Raw genomic sequence first — 13,268 nt, 5'->3', positions numbered from 1 at the left:
TGTTTTATTAAGTATCCGGTTCTAGTTGTCATAAGGTCAAGGTACAACTCCAAGTCGTCCTGTTACCGAAGATCACGGCTATTCGAATAGATTAACTTCCCTGCAGGGGTGCACCACATACCCCAACACGCTCGATCCCATTTGGCCGGACACACTTTCCTGGGTCATGCCCGGCCTCGGAAGATCAACACGTCGCAGCCCCACCTAGGCACAACAGAGAGGTCAGCACGCCGGTCTAAACCTAAGCGCACAGGGGTCTGGGCCCATCGCCCTTAGCACACCTGCACGTTGCATGGGCGGCCGGAAGCAGACCTAGCCTAGTGGCGTTCCAGTCCAATCCAGCGCGCGCCGCTCCGTCGCTGACGTCAAGAAGGCTTCGGCTGATACCACGACGCCGGGATACCCATAACTACTCCCGCATAGATGGTTAGTGCGTATAGACCAAATGCCAGACTCAATTTGTAACGCCCGGGTAATCTAGCTACAGTAAAACTCTCCTAATGATGCCATGTCATCTGCGGTTACTGTTACTAATCTCGGGTTAATTCGAAACCGCGTCAAATTCAAATTCAAATTAATGTCAAACGGCAAAAGTTTCAAAATATTAAACTAAAATGTTCGGAGTGAGCAGTTAAATGCCAGGGTAATTATAATAAAGCAAACACATTTTTATAAAATGCCTAAATGGTTTAAAATGATTTAAAACAGAAGAGATAATAAATAAAAGGAAAACAGGAAACAAACAAAAAAAAGGGGAGAGAGAGTCCCCCCCACTGGGCTCCGGCCCAGCAGGCCGGCCCTTTCGGCCGCAGGCCCAACCGGCCTCCCCCCACGCCTCCCTTATCCCCCCCCGAACCCTAACCCCCACCCGATCCCCACTCTCCCCCACTCGTCCCACCCCCGCGCGTCTCCCTCGCCCCTCCCCGATCTGGATCGGGGGAGACGGCGCCTCGACCCCGCCGCCTCATCCCTGCGCCCCGTCACCGGCCGGCGCTGCCCGTCTCCGCCGGCGCCTCCTCATCGCCTCCCCACACCGCCTCCTCAACCCGCCCCCCGACCGGCCTCCTGCGCCTCTGCTTCCTCCCGGCGCGCCCCGCATCGCCGCCTCGACCCCGCCACCTCATCGCCCGAAGCGTCCCGGACGCCGCCGGACTTCCGCCGTCACGCAGCACGTCGTCCCCGTCCTCCTCCTCGTCACCCGCTTCCTAGCCCCTACACCGTACGGTGAGGCCCTCGCCTCCTTCTTCTCCTCTCCGCTGCTCGCTGATGCCTGCGACCACCGCATCGAACGATCGGCCGCGCTCACCCTCGCCCCGTGGCCGCATATCGCACCTCGTTCGCGACCGACCAGTGCGTGTCCATGTCCCGCGATCGCCTGCTCGCTGCAGCTCGTCGCCCGCCCCTGCCTCCTCTGTCCGCCGCGGCCCGCTTGCTGCTCGTCGCGTCCGCCGTTCCCCGCACCGGCCACAGCCCCTGCTGCCCCGGCCCGCTGCTCGCCGGAGCTGGCCGCCCCTTTCCCCCCTACCTCGCAGATTCTGGTGCCCCGCCTCGGCCCTGGTGCCTCGCGTGCGGGTGTCCCTGCGCCCGCAACCGCCCGATCGGCACACCCCGATCCGCTAAGCCCAGTGGCCCTATGACACGGGCCCCACCCAGAACGTTTAATTAAAAAAAGAAAAATAATAATAAATAAAATAATAATAATAATAATAATTAATTAGTTAATTAATTAAGGAATTAATTAAGTTAATTAATTATAATTAGATTAACCTAATCACTAATTAACCTAATTAACTGTTAGTTAATTAAAACAGAGTATGGCGAACGGGACCCACACGTCAGTTGACCAGTCAACGCCTCTGTTGACTGCTGACGTCATGCTGACATCAGCATGCACTGTTCTAGATAATGTTTAATTAAAATAATTAACTAAATACTAAAAATGATTTTTATCTTTTAAAATTAATATAAAATAAACCGTATCTCGGATGAAAAGGTTTTATACATGAAAGTTGCTCAGAACGACGAGAAGAATTTGAATACGCAACCCGTTTAACCGCCACGCATCCCTAGCATAGCGAATACGCAACTTTCCCCCTCTCATCTGTCCGAAAACGCGAAACACCGGGGATACTTCCCGGATGTTCCCCCCTTCACCGGTATCACCTCATACCGCGATAGGGCACCCCTAGCACCGATACTTGTCATTCATTGCATCGTCATGCATTGCTTGCATATATTTATTGTTCTTCCCCCTCTTCTCTCGCTAGACACCGAGACCGACCGCCGCTGCTACCTAGTACGACTACGAGTTGACGACACTCTCTCTTGCCAGAGCAACCAGCAAACCCCCTTTGATCACCAGATATCGCCTACTCTTCTCTATACTGCTTGCATTAAGTAGTGTAGCATGTTACTGCTTCCGTTATCTATACTGATGCATAGCCTGTCCTTGCTAACTACTGGTGTTACCTACCTGCAATCTAATGCTTAGTATAGGATGCTAGTTTATCATCAGTTGCCCCTACATCCTTGTCTGCCCATGCTTATACTATCGGGGCCGTGATCACTCAGGAGATCACGGGGTATATACTATACTTTATACATGATACATGTGGTGACTAAGACGTCGGCTTGAGGAGCACCCGGCGAGTGGATCTTTGAGGCGGAGCGACAGGGCAGGTTCAGACCACCTAGGAGAGAGGTGGGCCTGGCCCTGGTCAGCGTTCGCGGATACTTAACACGCTTAACGAGATCTGGGTATTTGATCTGAGTCTGGCCATTTGGTCTATACGCACTAACCATCTATGCGGGAGTAGTTATGGGTATCCCGGCGTCGTGGTATCAGCCGAATCCTTCTTGACGTCAGCGACGGAGCGGCGCGCGCTGGATTGGACTGGAACGCCACTAGGCTAGGTCTGCTTCCGGCCGCCCACGCAACGTGCAGGTGTGCTAAGGGCGATGGGCCCAGACCCCTGTGCGCTTAGGTTTAGACCGGCGTGTTGACCTCTCTGTTGTGCCTAGGTGGGGCTGCGACGTGTTGATCTTCCGAGGCCGGGCATGACCCAGAAAAGTGTGTCCGGCCAAATGGGATCGAGCGTGTTGGGGTATGTGGTGCACCCCTGCAGGGAAGTTAATCTATTCGAATAGCCGTGATCTTCGGTAACAGGACGACTTGGAGTTGTATCTTGACCTTATGACAACTAGAACCGGATACTTAATAAAACACACCCTTCCAAGTGCCAGATACAACCGGTGGTCGCTCTCTCACAGGGCGACGAGGGGAGGATCATCGGTTAGGATTATGCTATGCGATGCTACTTGGAGGACTTCAGGTCTACTCCCTTCTACATGCTGCAAGACGGAGGCTGCCAGAAGCGTAGTCTTCGAAAGGATTAGCTATCCCCCTCTTATTCTGGCTTTCTGCAGTTCAGTCCACCGATATGGCCCTTTACACATTTACCCATGCATATGTAGTGTAGCTTCTTGCTTGCGAGTACTTTGGATGAGTACTCACGGTTGCTTCTCCTTCTTTCCCTCTATCCCTTCTACCTGGTTGTCGCAACCAGATGTTGGAGCCCAGGAGCCAGACGCCACGTCGACGACGACCCCTACTACACCGGAGGTGCCTACTACTACGTGATGCCCGCTGACGACGACCAGGAGTAGTTAGGAGGATCCCAGGCAGGAGGCCTGCGCCTCTTTCGATCTGTATCCCAGTTTGTGCTAGCCTTCTTAAGGCAAACTTGTTTAACTTATGTCTGTACTCAGATATTGTTGCTTCCGCTGACTCGTCTATGATCGAGCTCTTGTATTCGAGCCCTCGAGGCCCCTGGCTTGTAATATGATGCTTGTATGACTTATTTTATTTGTAGAGTTGTGTTGTGATATCTTCCCGTGAGTCCCTGATCTTGATCGTACACGTTTGCGTGTATGATTAGTGTACGGTCAAATTGGGTGCGTCACATGTTTATCCTTTATGCATCTTATTTTGCACATAACGGCGGTAGCATTATAAGATGATACCTTCATTTAATTTCAAGATTAAAGTTTTCTCCCTAAGTATGCACCATTGCCAGAGTTCGTCATTTCGAAGCACCTCGTGATGATCGGGTATGATAGACTCTATGTTCACATGGGTGTAAGCCAGTTTTGCACATGCAGAATACTTGGCTTAAACTTGACGAGCCTAGCATGTACAAACATGGTCTCGGAACACTTGAGACCAAAAGGTTGAATGTGAGTCATATAGTAGATATGATCAACATAGAGATGTTCACCATTGAAGACTACCCCATCTCACGTGATGATCGGACATGGGTTAGTTGATTTGGATCATGTATCACTTAGACAACTTGAGGGATGTTGATGTAAGTGGGAGTTCATTAGTAATTTGATTATTTGAACTAAAATTTATCATGAACTCGATAGTTCAGTGTGCCATGATTTACGTCTTAGAATCGGGACTTCAACGACATTTTGAATGTCATGGAGCATATGAGATGTTCCAAGAGCTGAAATTGATATTTCAAGCTAATGCTCGGGTTGAGAGATATGAAGTCTCCAACAAGTTCTATAGTTGTAAGATGGAGCAGAATAGTTCTATTAGTGAACACATACTCAAAATGTCTGGGTATCATAACCACTTGACTCAGCTGGGAATTGATCTTCCAGTTGAGAGTGTTATTGACAGAGTTCTTCAGTCACTGCCACCAAGCTACAAAGGCTTCGTGATGAACTATAACATGCAAGGGATGACAAAAATGATTCCCGAGCTCTTCGCGATGCTGAAATCGGTAGAGGTAGAAATCAAGAAGGAGCATCAAGTGTTGATGGTTAACAAGGCCACTAGTTTCAAGAAAAAGGCAAGGGAAAGAAAGGTAACTTCAAGAAGAATGGCAAGAAAGTTGCCGCTCCCGTGAAGAAAACCAAAGCTGGACCCAAGCCTGAAATAGAGTGCTTCTACTACAAGGGAAATGGTTAATGGAAGCGGAACTGCCCCAAATAATTGGAAGATAAGAAGGATCGCAAAGTGAACAAAGGTATATTTGATATACATATTATTGATGTGTACCTTACTAATGCTCGTAGTAGCGCCTGAGTATTTGATACTAGTTCAGTTGCTCATATTTGTAACTCGAAATAGGAGCTAAGGAAAAAAGCGAATATTGGCTAAGGACGAGGTGATGATGTGCGTCGGGAATGGTTCCAAGGTCGATGTGATCGCCTTTGGCATGCTACCTCCACATCTACCTTCGGGATTAGTTTTAGACCTCAATAATTGTTATTTGGTACTAGCGTTGAGCATGAACATTATATCTAGATCTTGTTTATTGTGAGATAGTTATTCATTTAAGTCAGAGAATAATGGTTGTTCTATTTATATGAGTAATATCTTTTATGGCTATGAACCCTTGATAAATGGTCTATTCTTGTTGAATCTCGATCATAGTGATACATATATTCATAATATTGATGCCAAAAGATGCGAAGTTGGTAATGATAGTGCAACATACTTGTGGCACTGCTGTTTACGTCATATTGGTGTAAAGCTCATGAAGAAATTCCATGCAGATGGATTTTTGGAATCACTTGATTATGAATCATTTGATACTTGCGAACCATGTGTCATGGGCAAGATGACTAAAACTCCATTCTCCGGAACAATGGAGCGAGCTAATGACTTATTGGAAACAATACATACCGATGTATGCGGTCCGATGAGTGTTGAGGCACGCGGTGGGTATTATCATCTTCTAACCTTCACAGATGATTTGAGTAGGTATGGGTATATCTACTTGATCAAACACAAGTCTGAAACATTTCAAAAGTTCAAAGAATTTCAGAGTGAAGTGGAGAATCATCGTAACAAGAAAATAAACTTTTTACGATCTAACCACGGAGGCGAATATTTGAGCTACGAGTTTGTCCTTCATTTAAAACAATGTGGAATTGTTTCACAACTCATGCCACCTAGAACACCACAGCATAATGGTGTGTCCGAACGTCGTAGCCATAATTTATTAGATATGGTATGTTCTATGATGTCTCTTACAGATTTGCCTTTATCATCTTGGGGTTATACATTAGAGACAGCCACGTTCACGTTAAATAGGGCACCATCTAAATCCATTGAGACGACACCATATGAACTATGGTTTGGCAAGAAACCTAAGCTGTCGTTTCTCAAAGTTTAGGGATGCGACGATTATGTCAAAAGGCTACAGCCTGATAAGCTTGAACCCAAATTGGAGAAGTGCATCTGCACAGGATACCCGAAAGAAACTATTCGATATACCTTCTACCACAAATCCGAAGGCAGAATCTTTGTTGCTAAGAATGGGTCCTTTCTAGAGAAGGAGTTTCTCTTGAAAGAAGTGAGTGGAAGGAAAGTAGAACTTGATGAGGTAGTTGTACCTATTCTCGAATTGGAAAGTAGTACATCAGAGAAAATTGTTCCCGTGATGCCTACACCAACTAGAGAGGAAGCTAATGATGATGATCATGAAACTTCAGATCAATTCACTATAGAACCTCGTAGGTCGACCAGAGCACGTACCACACCAAAGTAGTACGGTAATCCTGTCCTGGAAGTCATGTTGTTAGATAATGGCGAACCTACGAACTATGAGGAAGCTATGATGAGCGCAGATTCCGACAAATGGCTTGAGGCCATGAAATCTGAGATAGGATCCATGTATGAGAAAAAAGTATGGAATTGGGGCCACTTGCCCGATGATCGGCAAGCCATTGAGAATAAATGGATCTCCAAGAAGAAGACAGACGCTTATGGTAATATCACTGTCTACAGAGCTCGACTTGTCGCAAAAGGTTTTTGACAAGTTCAAGGGGTTGACTATGATGAGACTTTCTCACCCATAGCGATGCTTAAGTCTGTCCGAATCATGTTAGCAATTGCCGAATTTTATGATTATGAAATTTGGCAAATGGACGTCAAAATTGCATTCCTTAACGGGTTTCTTAAAGTAGAGTTGTATATGATGCAACCATAAGGTTTTGTCGATCCTAAAGGTGCTAACAAAGTGTGCAAGCTCCAACAATCCATTTATGGACTGGTGCAAGCATCTTAGAGTTGGAATATACGCTTTGATGATGTGATCAAAGCATATGGTTTTATACAGACTTACAACAAAGTGAGTGGGAGCTCTGTAGCATTTCGGTTATTATATGTGGATGACATATTACTAACTGGAAATGATATAGAATTTCTAGATAGCATAAAAGGATATTTGAATAAGAATTTTTCAATGAAAGACCTCGATGAAGCTGCTTATATATTAGGCATCAAGGTCTATAGGGATAGATCGAGACGCTTGATAGGACGTTCACAAAGCACATACCTTGGCAAAGTTCTGAAGAAGTTCAACATGGACCAGTCAAAGAAAGGGTTCTTCCCTGTGTTGCAATGTGTAAAATTGAGTAAGAATCAAAGCCCGACCATGGTAGATGATAGAGAGAGAATCAAAGTCATTCCCTATGCCTCGGCCATATGTTCTATAATGTATACCATGTTGTGTACCCGACCTGATGTGTGCTTTGCCATAAGTTTGGCAGGGAGGTACAATAGTGATCCAGGAGTGGATCACTAGACAGCGGTCGAAATTATCCTTAGTTACCTAAAGAGGACTAAGGAAATGTTTCTCGTTTATGGAGGGGACGAAGAGCTCGTCGTAAGGGGTTACGTCGATGCAAGCTGTGACACTGATCTGGATGACTCTGAGTCTCAATCTAGATACGTATTGAACGTGGGAGCAATTAGCTAGAGTAGCTCTATGCTGATCATTGTAGACATAGATATTTGCAAAGTACACATAGATCTGAATGTTACAGACGTGTTGACTAAAAACCTCTCTCTCAAGAAAAACATGATCACACGTTAGAACACTTTGGGTGTTAATCACATGGCGGTGTGACCTAGATTATTGACTCTAGCGCAAGTGGGAGACTGATGGAAATATGCCCTAGGGGCAATAATAAAATGGTTATTATTATATTTCCTTAATCATGATAAAGGTTTATTATTCATGCTATAATTGTATTGACCAGAAACTTAAATACATGTGTGGATACATAAACAAATATTGTGTCCCTAGGGAGCCTCTACTAGACTAGCTCAAAGATGGTTGATTAAAGATGGTTAAGGTTTCCTAACCACAAGACATGAGTTTTCATTTGATAATGGGGTCACATCATTAGGAGAATGATGTGATGGACATGACCCATCTGTTAGCTTAGCATATGTTCGTTCAGTTTATTGCTACTGCTTTCTTAATGTCAAATACATATTCCTTCGACCATGAGATTATGCAACTCTCAGATACCAAAGGAATACATTGTGCTATCAAACGTCACAACGTAACTGGGTGATCATAAAGATGATCTACAGGTATCACCGAAGGTGTCTGTTGAGTTGGCATGGATCAAGATTGGGATCTGCCACTCCGTGTGACAGAGAGGTATCTCTGGGCCCTCTCGGTAATATAGCATCACAAGAAGCTTGCAAGCAAAGTGACTAAGGAGTTAGTTATGGGATGATGTATTACGGAACGAGTAAAGAGACTTGCTGGTAACGAGATTGAACTAGGTATGGAGATACCGACGATCGAATCTCGGGGAAATAACATGTCGACGGAGAAAGGGAACTATGTATGTTGTCATAAATGTTCGGCTGATAAAGATCTTCATAGAATATGTAGGAACCAATATGGGCATCTAGGTCCCGCTATTGGTTACTGACCGAAGAAGCGTCTCGGTCATGTCTACATCATTCTCGAACCCGTAGGGTCCGCACGCTTAACGTTCGTTGATGATATAGTATTATATGAGTTATGTTTGTTGGTGACCGAGTGTTGTTCAGAGTCCTGGATGAGATCAGGGACATGAGGAGGAGCTCTGGAATAGTCTGGAGGTAAATATTGACATATGGGATAATAGTTTTTGGTTTCAGGAAGGGTTCCGGAATTCATCGAAAGGGGTTTTGGATGTTTCCTGAAATGTTCTGCTGCGAGAACACCTTACTTGGGACAAGAGGTAAAACCCACAATGCTTAAGGAAGGTGCAAAAGGAAGTTTTGCGAAGGACAGAGGCCAGACGCCAGGGACCCTGGCGTCTGGTCCTGGAGTCCGAGAAGGACTCTTGCCTTGCGGGCTAAACCGACTTTGAGGAGGCTCTTTCTCCAAGAAACGACCCCAGGGCTCAACGTGTAAATAGAGGGTTAGGGCTAGCACCCGCAACAAATCAAGATTCACCAAACTGTGTGCCGGCAACCCCGGTGAGGGAGTCCTGGATTAGGGGCTCCTCGAACAGCTGGACTATATACTTTGGCCGGACTGTTGGACTATGAAGATACAAGATTGAAGACTTCGTCCCGTATCCGGATGGGACTCTCCTTTGCGTGGAAGGCAAGCTTGGCGATTCGGATATGTAGATCTCCTCCCTTGTAACCGACTCTGTGTAACCCTAGCCCCTCCGGTGTCTATATAAACCGGAGGGTTTTAGTCTGTAGGACAACAACAATCATACCATAGGCTAGCTTCTAGGGTTTAGCCTCTCCGATCTCGTGGTAGATCAACTCTTGTAATACTCATATCATCAAGATCAATCAAGCAGGAAATAGGGTATTACCTCCATCGAGAGGGCCCAAACCTGGGTAAACATTGTGTCCCCCGCCTCCTGTTACCATCCGCCTTAGACGCACAGTTCGGGACCCCCTACCCGAGATCCGCCGGTTTGACACCGACATTGGTGCTTTCATTGAGAGTTCCACTGTGTCGTCATCATAAGGCTTGATGGCTCCTTCGATCATCGGCAACGATGTGATCCAGGGTGAGGTTTTCCTCCCCTGACAGATCTTAGTATTCGGTAGCTTCGTACTACTGGCCAACTCGCTCGGCCATCTGGAGCAGATCGAGAGCTACTCCCCTGGCCATCAGGTCAGGTTTGGAAGCTTGAACTATACCACCGACATCCGCGGAGACTTGATCTTTGACGGATTTGAACCCATGTCAGGTATGCCGCACAGTCACGATGAGCATGATTTAGCTCTGCCATCGGACAGTGTTCGGGAGATCACACCTGTAACTACTCCGGCCCTCAATCCGGAACAGATCACGCCATCCGAGGATGGGTGGATGGACCCCACCATGGAGGCCGCACACTCAGCGGCGATAGAGCTGAATACTAACTTCACCTCCTATGAGACCTGTGTTGCTGGACACTCGGATTCGTCCCTGACCACAAACTCCGAACCGCTCATGTCTGTGCCCATCCAATCTGATTGGGCATCGATCAAGGAGTTCACCTCCGCGGATATCTTTCAGCACTCGCCCCTAGGCAACGTGCTAAACTCATTACGGTCTCTCTCCTTGTCAGGAGACCTTTGGCCGAACTATGTCCGGCTCGAGTGGGAAGTGGACAGCGACGAAATTCGTTCCCCACCCACCACCCACTTAGTAGCCACTGTCGATGTCCTAACCGACATGCTCGACTTCGAATCCGAAGACATCGACGGTATGGACGACGATGTGGGAGACGAACAGGAACCACCACCCATAGGGCGCTGGACTGCCACCTTATCATATGATATATACATGGTGGACACCCCCAAAGAAAGCGATGGCAAAAAGGCAACGGAGGATAATCCCCCCGAGAAGCAATACAAGAACCGGCGTCATCAGCACCGCTCTAAGCCCCGCCATAGCAAAAACAGCGATACCAGCACAGGAGACAATAACGCTGCAAATAGTGCCGAAGACGAAGACAATCCCCTCCAGCCAGGCTTTGAGCAGGAGGATGGGCAAGCCAGCCCCAAGGAACAGGCAGCAAACGGAGAATCAGAGGATGACAATTACATGCCTCTCTCCAAAGACGAGGTGAGCCTCGGCGGCGAAGAATTTATCGTGCCTGAGGATCCCGTCGAACAGGAGTGCTTCAAGCGCCGGCTTATTGCCACAACAAAAAGCCTGAAGAAAAAGCAACAACAGCTTCAAGCTGAGCAAGATCTGCTAGCGGATACATGGACTGAGGTCATGGCAGCCGAGGAACACGAACTCGAGCGCCCAATCAAAAGTTTCCCAAAGCGCAGGTTGCTACCCCAACTTGAAGAGGAAGCATTAAAGCCTGCGCTTCCAGCATATGATGCGGCAGACCGGCCACCTCGTGGCCGAGACAAAGTGGCATATAAGCCCGAAGTCCAGCCCGCACCCCATCGCCATTCAAACAAGAACAGCAAGGCATGGGGTAACACGCAGGACCTGCGAGATGTATTGGAAAACAAAGTAGGACACAAAAGATCGATCTTCGGATCACGAGGGCGCGCCCCAACACATGACGATGACCGTCATGCTAGATATACCAAAAGCAAATCTGGCTGGGTCGAACACAGCAGACAAGACTCATACGAACTGCGTCGTGACATAGCCTAGCACAGAGGCACTGCACACCCCCTATGCTTCACTGATGAAGTAATGGATCATGAATTCCTAGAAGGGTTTAAACCCGTGAACATTGAATCATATGATGGTACTACTGACCCCGCGGTATGGATAGAGGATTTCTTCCTCCACATTCACATGGCCCGCGGGGATGATCTACACGCCATCAAGTACCTCCCGTTAAAACTCAAAGGACCAGCTCGACATTGGCTAAATAGCTTGCCAGCAAACTCCATCGGAAGTTGGGAGAACTTGGCAAACGCATTCCTGGACAACTTCCAGGGCACTTATGTGCGACCAACGGATGCTGATGATTTAAGTCACATAACACAACAGCCCAAAGAGTCAGCCAGGAAATTTTGGACTCGGTTCCTAACCAAAAAGAACCAAATTGTGGACTGTCCAGATGCCGAAGCCCTAGCAGCCTTTAAACATAACATCCGTGACGAGTGGCTCGCCAGACATCTCGGCCAAGAGAAGCCAAAGTCCACGGCAGCCCTCACAACACTCATGACCCGCTTCTGCGCGGGCGAAGATAGCTGGTTGGCCCGTAGCAACAACACAGCAAGCAACCCTGGCACATCGGAGGCCAGAGACAGCAACGGCAAGCCACGTCGCAAGAGATACAAGCGCCGCAACAACGGCGATAATGCCGAAGACACGGCAGTCAATGCCGGATTCAGTGGCTCTAAATCCGGTCAGCAGAAAAAGCTGTTCAAAAGAAACAATCCGGGCCCGTCTAGTTTGGACCGCATACTCGACTGCTCGTGTCAAATTCACGGCACCCCCGATAAGCCAGCCAACCACACCAATAGAGAATGCTGGGTGTTCAAACAGGGCGGAAAGTTGAATGCCGAAAGCAAGGAAAAGGGGCTGCATAGTGACGACAAGGAGGATCCCCGGCCGCCGAACACATGAGGACAGAAGAAATTTCCTCCCCAAGTGAAAACGGTGAACATGATATACGCAACCCATATCCCCAAGCGGGAACGGAAGCGTGCACTCAGGGACGTCTACGCGATGGAGCCAGTCGCCCCAAAGTTCAACCCACGGTCTTCTTGTCTGATCACTTTTGATCGCAGGGACCACCCCACTAGTATCCGTCATGGCGGTTCTGCCGCATTGGTCCTTGATCCTATCATTGACGGATTCCACCTCACTCGAGTCCTTATGGATGGTGGCAGCAGCCTGAACCTGCTTTATTGTACTACTTCTACGCATACGCTTTGACGTATCCTATAAATAACAATGCACAACGTCAGCTTATTATTACATTTCTGCATCTTCTTCTTTTTTCTTTTCCTTGTTTGTCTATTCACGACAAGTTTCTCCCATACAATCTGGTACGTTCAGTACGCGAGGGGCTTCAGTGTACCCCATAACACGGCAAGAAAAGTCCGAACACTTTCGACAGTGCGGTACCCTGAACTTATAGCATTATATGCATCAGCTCTGAATCATGTCTTGGGTCAATAGTTGGGTTTTCCCGGCTCCCATGTTTTGGTGCCTTACGTTCCGCTATATCGGCTAAGGTAGCACTGGGAGAACTACTGTGATTGTGTCCCGGTTCTTCTGGATGAACACCTTAGTAGAGAAAGCCAAAAACTGACTATCATGATGCGGTGAGAGCTGGTCGCTGTTCGAGAGGTCCCAAATGCCTAAAGATTTTTTCGGCTTTAGGTGAGGAGTCAGCCTTGTCCGATTTAGGCGTTCATAGCGCCCCAAGTTTGGCCTTCCGAATACCAGGGGCTTCGCGAAAATTTAAAATTGTAGACTTCTATGGCTAAGTGAGAGTGATAAGGCTTTATAGTCTGATTG

This window comes from Triticum urartu, chromosome 5 (assembly GCF_003073215.2).
Source record: "Triticum urartu cultivar G1812 chromosome 5, Tu2.1, whole genome shotgun sequence".
NCBI classification, from domain to species: Eukaryota; Viridiplantae; Streptophyta; class Magnoliopsida; order Poales; family Poaceae; genus Triticum; species Triticum urartu.
This window is presented reverse-complemented; position numbering follows the sequence as displayed.